The sequence below is a fragment of the Cibotium barometz genome, chromosome 37 (genome assembly GCF_041138505.1).
Source record: "Cibotium barometz isolate CiBa-2024 chromosome 37, ASM4113850v1, whole genome shotgun sequence".
NCBI classification, from domain to species: domain Eukaryota; kingdom Viridiplantae; phylum Streptophyta; class Polypodiopsida; order Cyatheales; family Cibotiaceae; genus Cibotium; species Cibotium barometz.
The window spans coordinates 25,892,768-25,912,445 of NC_141082.1; positions in this window are offsets into that span (position 1 = coordinate 25,892,768).

Below are 19,678 nucleotides of genomic sequence, written 5' to 3' on the forward strand. Positions count from 1 at the left end.
TTTTTTTTCATACCCCTATGCATGAAATTCAATATGCTAAAAGTAACACTTTTGATATAAAAATTTATCCATTATGTATACTTCTATGCATGAAAATAAAAATGATAAAAGTAACACTTTTGATATAAAAATTTATCCATTATGCATACTCCTATGCATGAAAATAAAAATGATAAAAGTAACACTTTTGATATAAAAATTTATCCATTATGCATACTCCTATGCATGAAAATAAAAATGATAAAAGTAACACTTTTGATATAAAAAATGATCCATTATGCATACTCCTATGCATGAAAATAAAAATGATAAAAGTAACACTTTTGATATAAAAATTTATCCATTATGCATACTCCTATGCATGAAAATAAAAATGATAAAAGTAACACTTTTGATATAAAAGTTTATCCATTATGCATACTCCTATGCATGAAAATAAAAATGATAAAAGTAACACTTTTGATATAAAAGTTTATCCATTATGCATACTCCTATGCATGAAAATAAAAATGATAAAAGTAACACTTTTGATATAAAAGTTTATCCATTATGCATACTCCTATGCATGAAAATAAAAATGATAAAAGTAACACTTTAAAAAATCCATTAATTTGACCTCAAGCATAGCTTAATCTTGGATTAAGGAAAAGCTTTATGAAAAGCTTCATTTGGATTGAGAATGGGTCATGAGTATGACCATTTCTTGAGTGAGAGAGAGCATTTACATAAAAACCATTTGAATTAAGCATAAATAAAAATTTATGTAATTCTTAATTATCATTAATTAACTTCAATAGCATTCATCAATTTTATGTAATTCTTAACTATCAATTAACCTCAATAGCATTCAAAAACCATTCCAATTAAGCTTCTCAAGCTTGAGAGGGGTTGAGAAGAGAGAAGCATTGAGAAATTATAGAAAAGATCAAAATTCACCATTTACCTTGCAATTTGCTTGATTCTTTGTTCACGGTAGAGGCCCCCAACCAATCAATTGGTTTAGTATGTTGATGGAGCCACCAATGGGAATTGAAGAAAGAGGGAAGTGCAAAAAACTAGTGAATTATTAATGAATTCACAGTTCTTGGCTTAGGTGGAGTAGAGTAACAATGCATAAACACTATATTTTTTTCAACAAGAGGGAGGCTTCTATTTATAGGAAAAATTGAGCTCCTAACCAAACAAACCGATTCTAGAATTTTTGAAATCAGTTTGGTCAATTTTTGACCATTTTTAGGTCAGTTAAGCTAACTTTTTGGAACTAGACTTGAATGAGGAGAGAGGAGAGATGAAATATCTCAATTTTTATGATTTTAAAACTCATTCAAGCATGTGAATTATGCGCCTCATTGAAGACCCTCCTTTTCCTTACTGATGTGTCAAAAATAGAATCATTACACTCAAAATATCTCATATTTTTATATTACACTCAAAATAGAATCATTACACTCAAAATATCTCATATTTTTATATTATTCATAGTTTCTCACTATTAAACCTTGTACATTTTCAACTCTTCATCTTATGTGAGCATTGAAGGGACTCACCTTCCTTACATAGGTGTCAAAATGGAATCATTATATCCAAAATATCTCATATTTTTAATATTGCTCATAGTTTCTTACTAATAAACCTTGTACATAGTCAACTCTTTATCTTATGTGAGCATTTACTCATTTTTGGGTATCTTCTTTTACAAAATTGAATTTATCTCCTCCCTACACATGGATTGATCCAATTGGTCCATAGGAACCTTAATTGGACCATAATCTAATTTTTTTTGCAAATCTAGACCCTTAGGCTAAGGTCCTTTATACCCATTTCCAATTAATTCCAATTGCACAATGGTAAACAATGAAAGGATCATATGACAAACATTAACTTTCCTAAACAACAGTGGTAAACCATATCACTTTGCACCTTCAATGTCATAAAATCATTACAAATATGTCATAACTATTTGCATAATCATTAAGATACATCATTTTAAAAATCATTATCTATTCTATCATCCTCATTAAGATCAGTAGCCCCAAAGAGATGTATGTCTATGTACATTTCAGCATCCTCACATTAAAAGTCCCTTGATGAAGGATGTCCTCATCATCTATGTCTTCTTCCTCAACATGTTTTCCAGCTTCATTGGTTTGCACCTCTTCATTTGGATCTTGCTCTAGTTGCTCCTCTTCATTTTCTTGCTTCTCTTCATTGTTGATATCGGCTTGTTCTTGCTGCTCCCCACCACCCTGTGAATCCACATCACCCTGTTGTAGCTCAAATTCTTCAAAAATTTGCTTACTGCGGGGGGCGACTTGAACCACAAATAGCCAGCGTGGATCTTTTGGATCCGCTTTAAAGACAACCTGCTCACAATGCTCTGGGCGCACAAAAGTATCTTGCTGATCGGTCCATACCTTTATGGAGTCCACTTGGATGAGGCCACTCTTGTCTCTACGTACAGTTGCATGTGGCCCATTTGTGATTACCTTGAACCACTTCACATCAAAGATAAACAACACAAAACTTCTGAAGCCAACCTTTAATATGTCTTGAATGGTTCCAAAGTAATGAAGCATTCCAGTAATTGTGTTATCATCACTTGCACTTGAACGACTTTCTTGAACAAACTGTGCTGTTGTGACACCACAATCAAAGGTTGCTCTTCTTTGGTCTATTCGTTCTACTCGAAAATGACGTCCATGTGACCAAAACGCCCCATATTTGTGATACTACAAATAGCACAAAGATTGTTGATGGACAAATAAAAACTGAGACATGTAGAGAAAAAAAAGAGAGACATGTAGAACTTAAACACTTACATGCCAATCGCATCCTTTTGTAAGCTCCTCCTCCTCCTCTGTTATAGTTAAACTAGCACGTTTGGCTTCTAAAATTGTAGCTTCTAGCCATCTACCTGTGGGAAAGTCCGGAAGATCTTGCATACCTTCTGGATATGGGAGATTTCTTGTAGTGCGATTCCTTCTGAAACTTAAACGATCTTGTACTCGCTGTCGCTTGAGAGCTTCATATGTCTCAATCCACTTCTCCATTACATGAGAGTTCAAGATGCAAAATTTGTTGATTTTTTTCCTCAAATTTTTTCCATCTTTCTCTTAATGCCTTGGCCTTGAGGTTCCTCACCAATGACTCGCCTGTTAGACCTTGAGACCATAGTCGAGGTATCTCTGGATCTGAAGAACTTAAATATTCAGTGAAAAAAAACAAGGGACTCTTGTATCAGCCACCCTTCTGACATACTACCCTTCGGGCGAGCCATTTGGTGAATGTCTTCATAAAGATCTCCAAAAAGAACATCCATCTTGAATGGACTGTTCCAGCAACTGCAACCTCATCTACGACATGAACTAGGAGATGCATCTGGATTGTTAATAAACTTGTAGGGAAAAACTTCTCTACCATGCAGACTGCCTCTATGGAGTTTAAACGCGCTATCTCTAAAGTGTCTCTCTTTATCTCTTTTGAAGAAATCCAACACACCAATGTGCTAATCTTATAGATGGTAGCTCTAATGTCTTCAGTGAGGCAATCTTTTATTGCTATGGGTAGCACAAATTGTAGAAACTTGTGCCAATCATGACTCTTGAGGCCACTAAGATCATCATCCTTTGTAAATGCACTTTTCAAGCAATGCATACAACCTGTAGGAGTCCGAAACTCTGAAATTGTCCTCTTCACTTGTTGTTCCTCCATCTTACTAAAAACCCATGGGGCTCTTGGAAGTAGCACCTTTCCATTGGGTCTAGTGCGAGCCCACAACTCTTGCATGCAACCTATCTCTTCCAAGTCGTCCCTTTGGCCTTTAGTCTCCTTTTTTCTTGTCATGGTCTTCCACAGAATGTCAGCTACATTCTTGAAAATATGCATCGGGTCAAGCAAATGGTTTATAAGGAGATCACCCCAATAGGGGAGTTGGTGAAAGATGGAGAGCCTCTTCATCCCAGGACATGCCAAGTTGCCACATTCCTTCCATTTGATCTTCCAATCGCTTGCCTTCATTGCACTTGGAGGAGGTCTTCCTAGATTACCATCCCGCAATTCATGAATTTCTGGAAGATACCTAACATGTCCTTGGTAGACATTCTTTCGTAATGCTTTTGAGTATCTTGAATCAAGTCGAGGACCACATACAGGACATGCATTGTAACCCGATATAGACAAACCTGAGCATTCTCCATAGCCAGGCCAATCATGCATTGTCCATATGAGAATACCTTGCACAGTTGTTGCAAGTCTTTGGCCACTTTGCTGCTTTGACATGTCCTTCACTTCAATTCCGTTCCACAAGGTGCGTAACTCATCAATAAGTGGTGCCAAATATACATCCATGTTCTTCACCTTGTACTTTCCTGGAACTATTAATGAGAGCAACAAATGACCTTTCTTTATTGCTAACCATGGCGGAAGATTATAATTCACAAGGCAAACAGGCCATGTGCTCCATGAAGAGCTCCCTAAACCAAAAGGGTTTACACCATCCATTGCTAGGCCAAGACGGAGGTTACGAGGATCTTCCCTAAAAGCCGGCCATTTCTCTTTAGTGTGTCTCCATGCGGGTGAATCAGCAGGCACACGCATCACTTCATCTGTGGATTGAGTTGTGGCATGCCATGTCATCAAGCTTGCTATAGATTTGCACTTGAACATGCTTTTTATTCTTGGGATGATTGGAAAGTGCCTAAGAACCTTTACCGGGACAGCTTCCCCCTGAACATCTTCTCTGTATCTGTTAGAGCCACAATGGGGACATTCTTGCAAATGCTCATATTCATGGCGGAAGAGGCAACAATCATTGCAAATGCTCATATTCATGGCGGAAGAGGCAACAATCATTGCGACAAGCATGAATATTATTGTAATCCATGCCTATGGATTTCAATAACTTCTTGGCATCTGCACGAGATGGAGGCATCTCGTTGCCGAGGGGCAATATCTGGTCTTTCAAAAGCCTGCAAGTATGGCAATATCTGATCGTTACTATTAAGATTTAGTCAAATACAAGTTGAAAATTTATCATTTCAACATTAGGTGTAATCTCCAAAAATCCCTTACTTGAAGAGTTCAGTGACACTTGTATTAGACCATCCAAAAATTGACTGTAAATTTAGCATCGTAAGAGATGCACGCAATATAGATATCTTGGCACCATTGTATAGTGGAAGGCGTGCAAGTTTACGCATGGCCTCTTCCTCTGGTTCATAATTTGACCGTTGAGAATGTTGTGGTTGATGATCTTCATGTTCATGCTCCTCGAAGAGAGCTTCTTGTTGCTCGATGAAGGCATCCAACATTTCCTCCATTGGACCTTCTTCCATTTCCTGACCTTCTTCCATTCCCTCGGGTGCTGTTAATTGAGCTCCATCTGTCACTCCCTCCTTCGATATTCTCATCCTTTGGGGACGAGAATTCATAGGCGCAATGTTATCAAGATGCGGCTGCACACTTGCTTGGTTGTACGATTGAAACCGTAAATTTTGTAAGCGCTCCATTGGAAATATGCCAGCGTCATGAATATGCTGGTTGCAAATCCTTCGTTTTTGAAAGATTTGGTACTTACATCGCATGCATGGACACGCTATTCTCTCTTCAAGATTGAGAGGCTCCACCTAGTAGGATAACATGTATATGTAGCTCATTAAATGCAAATCATTATGCATTACACAAAGCATTATGTAAACCATAAAACAGGGCTTCTTTTCCCCAGCCGTGAGGGAGATTTTAAAAATAACATTTAAAGCATCAAACGGGCTTCTTTTCCCCAACCATTGAGGGAGATTTTAAAAATATAAAAAAAGCGTCAAACGGGCTTCTTTTCCCCAGCCGTTTGAGGGAGATTTTAAAAATAACTTTTAAAGCGTCAAACGGGCTTCTTTTCCCCAACCGTTGAGGGAGATCAAGTATACTGTTACCATATTATAGTAGTGATGTGTGTGAACACACTTAGGACCGCCGGGGCACTTTTTCCCTCACTAGGAGGTTTTTCCCTCACTAGGAGGTTTTTTCCCCCGTGCATTGTATATACGCCCATTATCTTCTAGGGCTTGTTATCTTTCATTTTTGGCACTCATAATACACTACTGTGTTGTGCTCAAGCTTCCTCATCTTCTTGAAGTTGTGTGTGCATTCCTGCAACCCTAATTCCAACAATTGGTATCAGAGCAGGCTTCCTCCTCCCGGGCAGCATCACCGGCACCTGCCGCTTCATCTCCTCCGATTGCGACGAGGTTTCACGAGCGTCTGCAGGTTAGTATATGCCGTGGGCAAGCCCGTAGGGCTTGGTCGTTTCAGAATTTTGATCTGAAGTCATTTCGCCCTCCGTTTTTGCATTCCAAGTACTGCGCAGGCAATATCGTCCTACTGTGCAGATTTTCTGTCAAGATTGAAATCTGCAGGACAGGTGCCCATTCGTCTGTTTTGGGCTGTGCTACATAGCACAGGTCGATTTTATACAGGTTTACCTCTCACAGAAAGCATTTACATCTAGTAGTACAGTCATTGGCCATGGCTGACAACAATGATGTATTCCGCATGTTGGCTGCTGAGGATAAGTTGGATGGCACCAACTATCCATTGTGGGCATATATGATGCGACATGTATTGGTAGCAAAGGGGTTATGGAACATTGTGCAGGGTATTGATGCACGTCCTATTGTGGCTGGGAATGCTGCAAACACATCAGAAACAGGTACTGTTGATGATGGTGCAGGCACAAGTGCTGTAGCAGCTGTTCGAGAACCACCACTTTCAGCAGAGCAGATTCGTTGGGATGGTAGAGATGCGCAGGCTCATGCCTTGATTGCGCTGTCTGTCAAACGTACCATTATCCCACATATTCGCTCCTGCAGGACTTCTAAGGATGCTTGGGATGTACTTGCCACATTGTATCAGGCAAGAAATGAGGCTCGTGTTGCTTATCTCCGAAAACAGTTGGAGAGTGAGCATATGAACGAAGGTGATTCTATGGATAGTTTTTTGACAAAGATCAAGGATTTCAAAGAGCAGCTCATTTCTGCAGATGAAATCCTGTCAGACAGTTCACTTGTGCAGACTGTTTTGAATGGTCTACCAGATTCTTATCAGGGTTTTGCTTCCACTCTTCGCTTGATGATGAAAGGCAATCCCAATGCCTTATCATTTGAGGAGTTAGTTTCTGTTTTGCTGCAAGAAGACCAGTCAAGGCAAAACAGGAATATTATGCGTGTCGCAGATCAAGCTTTCGTTGCTAGTCAGAGAAGCGGGAAAGGTAAAGCAGGCTTTTCTTCTAGTAAGCAGAAATCTGCAAATGCTGCGCAACCAAAGAAGGAAGACAAAGATGAGAAGAAGGGTGACAAACAGAAGACATTTTGCAAGTACTGTAAGGGAAATGATCATGTCATCAAAGCGTGTCCTAAGCTGACTGCGAAAGAGGCTAAGAAGAAAGAGGCTGGTATGGCTGTTGCAGATGCCTCTCCTTCTAACAATGAATCTGCTAATGTTGTGCTAGATACAGAATGGGCATTCAATGCGCAGTGCAGTTATGACCCATCTTTGCATGACACATGTATGTCTGCAGTAGATTCAGATGTATGGTACTTTGACAGTGGTGCCACTAAGCATATCACCTCGCAGCGCAGTTTATTCACTTTCCTTGAGTCTGCTCCCACAGGGAATACTGTCACTTGTGCCAATAACTCCTCTTATCCCGTTGAAGGAGTTGGACAGATTGTGCTGAATGTTGCAAATGGCAACACCTTTACACTTTTTGATGCATTGTATGTGCCAGGGATCAAAAAGAATCTGCTGTCAGTCTCCGCATTTGCCAAAACAGGTTTGGTTGTAAAATTTGTGGATGACAGATGTACTGTTCATGATCTCTCTTGTGGTGACATCATTGTAGCATCTGGTTCACTATGTCGAGGGCTGTATAAGCTCAATATGGATGGCAAATGTGTAGAGGATTCAGCATGTGCTATTATGGATACGCAGGCTATTTCAAATGCAAAACTGTGGCATGCACGTTTTGGTCATCTGAATTTTGCAAGTTTGCTGCGCCTGCAGAAATCTGAAATGGTGTCTTCTTTGCCTAAGCTTGAGGCACCTGTCAAGCATGTTTGTGAGGGCTGCATATTGGGTAAAATGCAGCGTGCTTCCTTTCCCAAAGATGGATCAGTGAGAGCTGAACGCAGATTGCAGCTTGTTCACAGTGATGTTTGTGGTCCCATGCAAACTCCATCATTTGGAAACTACCTTTACTTCGTGACTTTCATTGATGATTTTACCAGGCATGCATGGGTATATCCTTTGAAGGCAAAGTCCGAAGTGTTTTTGTGCTTCAAACAGTTTTTGGTTATGGCTGAAAATGTGTCAGAAAGTAAGATGGGCACCCTCCGTTCAGATCGAGGGGGGGAGTATATGTCTTCAGAATTTAATGCATTTCTGGCTGAACGTGGGATAAAACACCAATGTACAGTGCCGTATACACCACAGCAAAATGGTGTGGCTGAGAGAAAAAACAGGTCTCTCATGGAAATGGCAAGATGTATGGTTAAGAGTCAAAGTCTACCACATGGTTTTTGGCTTGAGGCTGTCATGTGTGCCACTTATGTACTAAACAGGTGTCCCACCAAAGCATTACAGGTTGTCACTCCATATGAGGCTTGGCATGGCCGCAAGCCATCTGTTGGCCATTTACGTGTTTTTGGTTGCCTGGCATATGCATTAGTGCCTGTGCAACATCGCAGAAAATTGGATGACAAAGCTGTCAAATGTATTTTTGTTGGATATAGTGCTGAGAGCAAAGGCTATCGTTTGTATCATCCACAGACAAAGCGCATTTTGGTTAGCCGTGATGTTGTATTTGTGGAAGATGCAGTTCAGCCCTTGGTTTCATGTACTAAGGAGACAGATATCAGCTCACGTGATGTCTATGATACATTGTTGCCTCTTTTCAGTGGTGCACAGTCAAGTGCAATACCTCATGAGGCAGTTTTTCAGCCTATGCAGGTTTTAAATGATGGCACAGATCAGCCTATATCTGATGCAGATGTGCATGATGCACTTGAGGATGAGAGACAAGAGATTGAGGGCTCTAGGAACATGCCTAGATGGCTGGTGCAGACTTTGCGTGACAGCAAGTTGGATGCCCCTTTGTCTAGTCGCACTCGTTCTGGCTCTCATGGTGCCTCTTATGCGTCAGATTGTTATGCATTGGCTGTTTCTAGTATGTGCGATGAAAGTGAGCCTGTTTCATTTGATGAGGCACAAAGTTCAGAAAATTGGATGGCTGCTATGCAAGCAGAATACGATGCTATTATGAAGAATAGTACATGGTCTTTATGTGACTTGCCCCCTGGCAAGAAGGCCATTGGCACTAAGTGGGTATACAAATTGAAGCGTAAGCCTGATGGCACAGTGGATCGCCATAAGGCTAGACTTGTTGCAAAAGGTTATGCTCAAGAGAAGGGCATTGATTTTGATGAGACTTTTGCTCCCACATGTCGTATGACCACTGTTCGTAGCATCTGTGCATTAGCAGCTCATAATGGTTGGAATGTACATCAGCTGGACATAAAGACTGCGTTCTTAAATGGAGATTTGCATGAGGAGGTGTATGTATCGCAGCCTCGTGGTTTTGTTCAAAGAGGGCAGGAAAACAAAGTGTGCAGGTTAAAAAAGGCTTTATATGGTTTAAAGCAAGCTCCACGAGCTTGGTATGAAAAAATACATGCATATTTGACTGCACATGGGTTTCAGAATAGTCCAACAGAAAGCACTTTGTATGTTAAACGTGTGGATGGTGTACATCTAATCATTGCTCTCTATGTCGATGACATGCTGCTCACAGGACCAAATGAGAGTCATATTGCTGATTTTAAGGCTGATTTGAATGCCTCTTTTGAGATGTCAGATTTGGGGCATTTGCATCATTATTTGGGGATACAATTTAAGCAGTGTGATGGAGGTATTGCTTTGTGTCAGACAAAGTATATTGAAACATTGTTGCGAAGATTTGGCCTTGAAGACTGCAAGCCTATTGCTACTCCAATGGAGACAGGTTTGAAGTTGAGTCTTCATGATGCTGGAGATCACTTTGATGTCACACTCTATCAGACAGCTGTTGGTTGCCTCATTTATGTATGCATTACGAGGCCAGACATTCAGTTTGCAGTCTCACAGGTGAGCAGATTTATGCATAGCCCAGGCATTAAGCATTGGCAGGCAGTGAAGCGTATCTTTCGCTATTTGAGTGGTACTCGGCATCTTGGGTTGTTTTATCCCAAGGGGGGATCATTGCCGCCAGATTTACATGTTTTTTCAGATTCTGACTGGGCTGGTTGTTATGACACACGCGTGTCCACGAGTGGTTTTTGCTTCATGCTTGGAAGCTCATGCATATCATGGTTGAGCAAGAAGCAGCCTACTGTGGCCACTTCTAGTTGTGAAGCTGAGTACAGGGCAGCTTTCACAGCTACGGTTGAGTGTGTGTGGCTCAGACGCCTTATGGCTGATTTGGGTGTTGGGCAGCCATCTGCCACCACCGTCTTTACTGACAGTCAAAGCGCATTGGCAGTTGCGCGGAACCCAGTGTTCCATGCTCGTACGAAGCACATTGAGGTGCACTACCATTATGTCAGGGAGAGACTCTCTGCAGGAGAGATCAGTTTGGCTTATGTGCCAACACAGGATAACCTTGCAGACCTTTTCACAAAGGCTCTGCCTCGTGAGAAGTTCGAAGCTTTTCGCAAAGCTTTGGGCTTACTCCCTTTTGTGGATTCGTCCACATAGCTAGACACTTCCCTATACATGGGTGCTAGCTCTTGTTCACCGCATCACTCCAGGGGGGATTTGTTACCATATTATAGTAGTGATGTGTGTGAACACACTTAGGACCGCCGGGGCACTTTTTTCCTCACTAGGAGGTTTTTTCCCCCGTGCATTGTATATACGCCCATTATCTTCTAGGGCTTGTTATCTTTCATTTTTGGCACTCATAATACACTACTGTGTTGTGCTCAAGCTTCCTCATCTTCTTGAAGTTGTGTGTGCATTCCTGCAACCCTAATTCCAACATATACATTAGCGATGTTTAGACATATACATTAGCTTATGGATATGTGCTTTAGGCAATTACATTAGAGTATATACATATAGACATAGCGTTCACATGCATGTCTTAGACATTAGATTTCAAGTCGAAAAAGAGACCGAAACGCCTTGGGTATGCACCAGAAAGAAAATCCCTCTCTCTCTCTCTCTTTCAAAGTGTGTGTGTGTATATAAAGACAAATAAGCACATACATTAATTTGGTATGCACTCACATATATGCTAATATTAGCATATATGTGCATAAAACAACAAGCTTGCATACTCAATTTCAATTAAAAATTACAAATTGAGAACAAATTAAAAACAACATGCTTGCATACTCAATTTCTATTAAAAATTACAAATTGAGAACAAAAAGAGAAGTAATATTAATAAAACAACATAATTGGTAATATGCTTACCTCTCAAATGTGGATTGGATAGTGTGTGTTCGAAGCAGATCTGCAAGGTAGGACACACGTGGAAGAAACAAACCTACACACACATTGCATACATTAGTAATAGAATCACATACACAAGCTCTCTCACTCTCTACATCTCTCACAACACACACATACAAATCTTCTCTCCATACATAATTAAGAAGGTAAGAAGAAGGATGGAGAGAGGGGAATGAGATATACACACACATCACACATTTAACCTAATCTTCATTTACCTTAATCTCTCCACACACACACACACACACATAAGAAGATGAGGAAATAAGGAGAGGCAAAACGCCATAAGAAGATGAGGAGATGGGGAGAGGCAAACCGTCCAAGGAGAGAGAGAGAAAGGGAGATCTACACACACATTTCACTAAGTCTCTCCACACACACACACACACACACACACACACACACACAACAACAACAACAACAAGAGTGGGTTGAATGTAAAAAGACGAAATCTTGAAGGAGATGGACGGACGCATACCTTCTCTGGATGTAGTTCGACATTGCGCAAAACAGAGAACAATAGGTTCTCGGCTGTAAAAAACTTACAAGCGTCAGTATATAAGTCGATATATTCGTCGGTATATTCGCCGGTATATGCATCGGTATATGGGTCGGTATATGTGTCGGTATACACGTCGGTATATGTGTCGGTATACAAACTTTTGAAAATTACCCGCCCGACTTTTCACCTCCAAGTTTAGGATGGGCATACCGATGTTCCACATTTGCGTCGCTAACATCAGTATGCCCTAAACCTCTAGTAGTGTAGGCTACATTTTTGTTGAACCTAGCCGCATATACTAGGATAGAAAATGCTACCCTATTAGCCACCTCCATCCATAAACTGGTTGTCCTGTAGCACCCCTAGGAGGTGCCCTTTTGCCACATTTTGCTGGCAGATTGTAGCCTGAAGGGGGCTAAATTTTTCCTGAATATGGCTATATATACTCATATATAAAACCCTCTGACCACAAAAAATGGCTAGCCCACAGCACCCTCTTCTTGTGGAGGCACCCTAAAGCTACGTTTTGGTGTGTATATGGGAGTATGTTGTGTGCCTTTCTATAGTTTGAAAGAGACTACATGGTTTTTGCTGAATCTAGCCACATATACTTGGATATAAAATGCTACCCTATTTGCCCCCTCCATCCACAAACCGGTCAGCCTTTAGAGGATACACTTCTATTGCTTTTTGTTGTTGTATATATGGTAGCCTACTGTGTGCTATCTTCCACCCTCAAAGGGCCTTTTTTTTAAATGAATTTAGCTATTGTGTGCTATATGTGTGTGCTATATATGGGAGCATGGTGTGTACTATCCTATAGCTTGAAAGGGGCCATGTGGTTTTGCTGAATAATTTGGCCACGTATACTCAAATATAAAATGCTACCCTATTTTTCCCTCCATCCACAAACTGGTTACCTGTAACCTTGCATTTTGTTTATATATATATGGCAACTTGCTATGTGTTATCCTGCACCCTCAAAGGGGTTGCATTTTTCTTAAATTTAGCTGCATATACTCAAATATACAATGCTACCCTATCTTCCCCCTTTGTCCACAAACTTCTCGGCCCATAGCCTTGGGGAGTGTACTTTTAGGAAGACCTACATACAATGTGTGTTCAAAGATTATTAAAAATTGTATTTTGCTAATGATGGACATATGAAGCTTTTCGTATGTATGTGCTACCTTCTTCGATCAACGCTTAATATCAAAATTGTGGAACATGCAATCAATACTAAATTATGTTGGCCTCTCTTGTTCTCTCTCTAAGTGGTTACTAATATCCTCTTTGTGATGGAAGCACTCTAAGGAGAGTTGTGTGTTTGCCATAAACAATGAGTAAGAGAGGGAGAGATAGAGAAAAGGGGGGGGGAGAGAGAGAGAGAGAGAGAGAGAGAGAGAGAGAGAGAGAGAGAGAAAGCAGAAGGGAGAAAGAGATAGAGAGAGAAATGATAGATTGAGAGAGAAGAAGAAGATTAGGAGAAATGCAGAGAGAGAGTGAGAGATAGAGAGAGAAATGATAGATTGAGAGAGAAGAAGAAGATTAGGAGAAATGCAGAGAGAGAGAGAGAGAGAGAGAGAGAGAGAGAGAGAGAGAGACTCTACTAGAGGTTTAGGGCATACCGACGTTAGAATACCGACGCAAATGTCGAACGTCGGTATGCCCGTCGTAAACTTGGAGGCAAAAAGTTTGGCCGGGTAATTTTCAAAAGTCTTTATACTGACGCGTATATCGACGCTATACCGACGCTTATACTGACGCGTATACCGTCATATATACCGACGTATATTCCGACGAATATACTGATGCTTGTAAGTTTTTTACAGCCGAGAACCTATTGTTCTCTGTTTTCGCGGCGTCGAACTGCATCCAGAGAAGGTATGCGTCCGTCCATCTCTTTTAAGCTTTCGTCTTTTTACATTCAACCACTCTTGTTTGTGTGTGTGTGTGTGTGTGTGTGTGTGTGTGTGTGTGGAGACACTTAATGAAAGGTGTTTGTAGATCTCCCTTTCTCTCTCTCTCCTTGGACGGTTTGCCTCTCCCCATCTTCTCAAACGTGCTATGGCGTTTAGCCTCTCCTTCTTTCCTCATCTTCTTATGTGTGTGTGTGTGTGTGTGGAGAGATTAAGGTAAATGAAGATTAGGTTAAATGTGTGATGTGTGTGTATATCTCATTCCCCTCTCTCCATCCTACCTTCTTAATTATGTATGGAGAGAAGATTTGTATGTGTGTGTTGTGAGAGATGTAGAGAGTGAGAGAGCTTATGTATGTGAATCTATTACTAATGTATGCAATGTGTGTGTAGGTTTGTTTCTTCCACGTGTGTCCTGCCTTGCAGATCTGCTTTGAACACACACTATCCAATCCACATTTGAGAGGTAAGCATATTATCAATTATGTTGTTTTATTAATATTACTTCTCTTTTTGTTCTCAATTTGTATGGAGAGAAGATTTGTATGTGTGTGTTGTGAGAGATGTAGAGAGTGAGAGAGCTTATGTATGTGAATCTATTACTAATGTATGCAATGTGTGTGTAGGTTTGTTTCTTCCACGTGTGTCCTGCCTTGCAGATCTGCTTTGAACACACACTATCCAATCCACATTTGAGAGGTAAGCATATTATCAATTATGTTGTTTTATTAATATTACTTCTCTTTTTGTTCTCAATTTGTAATTTTTAATAGAAATTGAGTATGCAAGCATGTTGTTTTTAATTTGTTCTCAATTTGTAAATTTTAATTGAAATTGAGTATGTAAGCTTGTTGTTTTATGCACATATATATGCTAATATTAGCATATATGTGAGTGCATACGAAATTAATGTATGTGCTTATTTGTCTTTATACATACACACACTTTGAAAGAGAGAGAGGGAGAGAAAGAGAGGGAGAGAGAGAGAGAGAGAGAGATTTTCTTCCTGGCGCATACCCAAGGCGTTTCGGTCTCTTTTTCGACTTGAAATCTAATGTCTAAGACATGCATGTGAACGCTATGTCTATATGTATATACTCTAATGTAATTGCCTAAAGCACATATCCATAAGCTAATGTATAAGCTATTTTAAAAATCTCCCTCAACGGCGGCTGGGGAAAAGAAGCCCGTTTGAAGCTTTTTTTAATATTTTTAAAATCTCCCTCAACGACTGGGGAAAAGAAGCCCGTTTGACGCTTTAAATGTTATTTTTAAAATCTCCCTCACGGCTAGGGAAAAGAAGCCCTGTTTTATGGTTTACATAATGCTTTGTGTAATGCATAATGATTTGCATTTAATGAGCTACATATATATGTTATCCTACTAGATGGAGCCTCTCAATCTTGAAGAGAGAATAGTGTGTCCATGCATGCGATGTAAGTACCAAATCTTTCGAAAACGAAGGATTTACAACCAGCATATTCATGATGCTGGCATATTTCCAATGGAGTGCTTGCAAAATTTACGGTTTCAATCGTACAACCAAGCAAGTGTGCAGCCGCATCTTGATAACATTGTGCCTATGAATTCTCGTCCCCAACAAAGGATGAGAATATCGAAGGAGGGAGTGACAGATGGAGCTCAATTAACAGCACCCGCCACCAAGGGAATGGAAGAAGGTCAGGAAATGGAAGAAGGTCCAATGGAGGAAATGTTGGATGCCTTCATCGAGCAACAAGAAGCTCTCTTCGAGGAGCATGAACATGAAGATCATCAACCCCACGACATTCTCAACGGTCAAATTATGAACCAGAGGAAGAGGCCATGCGTAAACTTGCACGCCTTCCACTATACAATGGTGCCAAGATATCTGTATTGCGTGCATCTCTTACGATGCTAAATTTACAGTCAATTTTTGGATGGTCTAATACAAGTGTCACTGAACTCTTCAAGTAAGGATTTTTTGGAGATTACACCTAATGTTGAAATGATAAATTTTCAACTTGTATTTGACTAAATCTTAATAGTAACGATCAGATATTGCCATACTTGCAGGCTTTTGAAAGACCAAATATTGCCCCTCGGCAAACGAGATGCCTCCATCTCGTGCAGATGCCAAGAAGTTATTGAAATCCATAGGCATGGATTACAATAATATTCATGCTTGTCGCAATGATTGTTGCCTCTTCTGCCATGAATATGAGCATTTGCAAGAATGTCCCCATTGTGGCTCTAACAGATACAGAGAAGATGTTCAGGGGGAAGCTATCCCGGTAAAGGTTCTTAGGCACTTTTCAATCATCCCAAGAATAAAAAGCATGTTCAGGTGCAAATCTATAGCAATCTTGATGACATGGCATGCCACAACTCGATCCACAGATGAAGTGATGCGTGTGCCTGCTGATTCACCTGCATGGAGACACATTGAAGAGAAATGGCCAGCTTTTAGGGAAGATCCTCGTAACCTCCGTCTTGGCCTCGCAATGGATGGTGTAAACCCTTTTGGTTTAAGTAGCTCTTCATGGAGCACATGGCCTGTTTGCCTTGTGAATTATCATCTTCCACCATGGTTAGCAATAAAGAAAGGTCATTTATTGCTCTCATTAATAGTTCCAGGAAAGTACAAGGTGAAGAACATGGATGTATATTTGGCACCACTTATTGATGAGTTGCGCACCTTTCAGAACTTATTGAATCATTAGCTAAGCTTCAACTTTCCGCACTATTATCCAAAAAACAGAGTGTAACCTTAGATCTGTGCAAATAGTTAATATAAGATATCACACTTATAAGTTTTAAATCCAGACTTAATAGTTAATATAAGATGTCACACTTGTTAGTTTTAAACGTGGACTTATCTAAGTCTCACTCTACATAGCTTATTTTTGCGATTTGAGTTGAATGTCATATTTAACTACAATGTTATAGTGACATCATCACTCAAAAGGCCTTAATAAGGCTAATGCACTCCAAAAAAAAAGAGGAAGACATGAATGTCGTTATTAACTACGACAATACAGTGGCATCACACAAGGCTTCTAATGAGGCTGATGGAGTCCCAAAAAAGACATCAAAAACCTTAATAATAATCCTCACAATAAAATCGCAACTTGAAAGGATTATTGCAAGCAAGGGAGGTAAAAAACTGCATACTATTTTTAGCAATGGAAAAAAGGACACTATTTTTAGCCCAAACGCAATTTTAAATGAGGTCTCCCAAAAAGTGCTGCTATTTAAAGCTTAAAATATGTAAAATTATACAAAATCGCTAATTTCAAGTAAGTTATGAAGACAAGATTACCAAATATAAACAACAAATCTGCAATTCGTTGCACCGCACATCTAGTGACATCATCACTCACAAGGCCTTAATAAGGCTAATGCACTCCCAAAAAAAATAGAGGAAGAATTGAATGTCATTATTAACTACAACAATATAGTGGCATCACAAGGCTTCTAATGAGGCTAATGGAGTCCCAAAAAAGACTTCAAAAACCTTAGTAATAATCCTCACAATAAAATCGCAACTTGAAAGGATTATTGCAAGCAAAGGAGGTAAAAAAACGCATACTATTTTTAGCAATGGAAAAAAGGACACTATTTTTAGCCAGAACTCACTTTTAAATGAGATCTCCCAAAAAGTGCTGCTATTTAGCTTAAAATATGTAAAATTATACAAAATCGCTAATTTCAAGTAAGTTATGAAGACAAGATTATCGAATATAAACAACAAATCTTCAATTCGTTGCACCACACATCTAGCTATAGGATATTTAATGCATTTTTAAAGCTGGCTGCATCGTGCCCGTCTTGAAGCTATGTTATGCAGCACATCTCATTTACTATGGAGTTCCCTTGCCAATCTTCTCATTTTGCAGATACGGACTCCACTTGGATCTTCTCCTTCACTCTGCATTGCTACGACTCTGTTGCCCTCAACTCTGGGATCACTGCTCCTTCACACTACGCTACTCACATGATATCGTTGTTGACCGCCTCTCTTCTCTAGGCATGCAGAAGGCATGGTAGAATTGCTTCTCATGGAGTTGTGGAGCTTGCAGACCTCAAGGGTTATAAGCTCGGGCAATGGAAGGATCCCCATGACAGTTGCAGTTCCACAAGGTAATCTTCTTCTTAAGATGTGTTTCGAGAGATGGGGGTTTGGGTGAGCCATAACAATGTTTTACAAGTACTACCAAAACCTTTACTTTACAATGTTTTACAAGTAAAGGATCCAAGCATGGATTGTACTTTGTGTGATCCCTTGAGTGGCTTGCTTTAGGGATGCTTTTTGAGGTGCTCATTTATCACAAAACACCGCTCTTTAAATCCAAATCTATCACCTTGTTTCAGAAGTTATTGAATCATTAGCTAAGCTTCAACTTTCCGCACTATTATCCAAAAAACAAAGTGTAACCTTAGACCTGTGCAAATAGTTAATATAAGATATCACACTTATTAGTTTAAAATCCAGACTTATTAGTTAATATAAGATGTCACACTTGTTAGTTTTATACGTGGACTTATCTAAGTCTCACTCTACATAGCTTATTTTTGCAATTTGAGTTGAATGTCATAATTAACTACAATGTTATAGTGGCATCATAATAAGGATAATGCACCCCCAAAAAAAGAGAGAGGAAGAATTGAATGTCGTTATTAACTAACAACAATATAGTGGCATCACAAGGCTTCTAATGAGGCTAATGGAGTCCCAAAAAAGACTTCAAAAACCTTAGTAATAATCCTCACAATAAAATAGCAACTTGAAAGGATTATTGCAAGCAAGGGAGGTAAAAAAATGCATACTATTTTTAGCAATGGAAAAAAGGACACTATTTTTAGCCCAAACGCAATTTTAAACGAGGTCTCCCAAAAACTCCTGCTATTTAAAGCTTAAAATATGTAAAAATATACAAAATCGCTAATTTCAAGTAAGTTATGAAGACAAGATTACCAATTATAAACAACAAATCTTCAATTCGTTGCACCGCACATCTAGCTATAGGATATTCAATGCACTTGTAAAGCTAGCTGCATTGCGCCCGTCTTGAAGCTATGTTATGCATCTCATTTACTATGGAGTTTGCTTGCCAATCTTCTCTTTTCGCAGATACGGACTCCACTTGGATCTTCTCCTTCACTCTGCACTACTGCGACTCTATTGCCCTCAACTCTAGATCAATTCTCCTTCACACTGCGCTACTCACATGACATCATTGTTGACCGCCTCTCTTCTCTAGGCACGCGGCTCACATGACATCATTGTTGACCGCCTCTCTTCTCTAGGCACGCGGAAGACGTGGGAGAATTTCTTCTCATGGAGCTGTGGAGCTTGGAGACCTCAAGGGTTATAAGCTCAGGAAATGAAAGGATCTCCATGACAGTTGCAGTTCCACAAGGTAATCTTGTTGTTAAGATGTGTTTCGCAATGGGGGTTTTGGTGAGCCATAACAATGTTTTACAAGTACTACCAAAACTTTTACTTTACTTTACTTTACTTTGCTTTTACAAGATGTGTTTCACAATGGGGGTTTTGGTGAGCCATAACAATGTTTTACAAGTACTACCAAAACTTTTACTTTACTATGACGACTGAATCTTATGACATTTAACTCAAATCGCAAAAATAAGCTATTTAGAGTGAGACTTAGATAAGTCCACGTTTAAAACTAACAAGTGTGACATCTTATATTAACTAATAAGTCTCGAT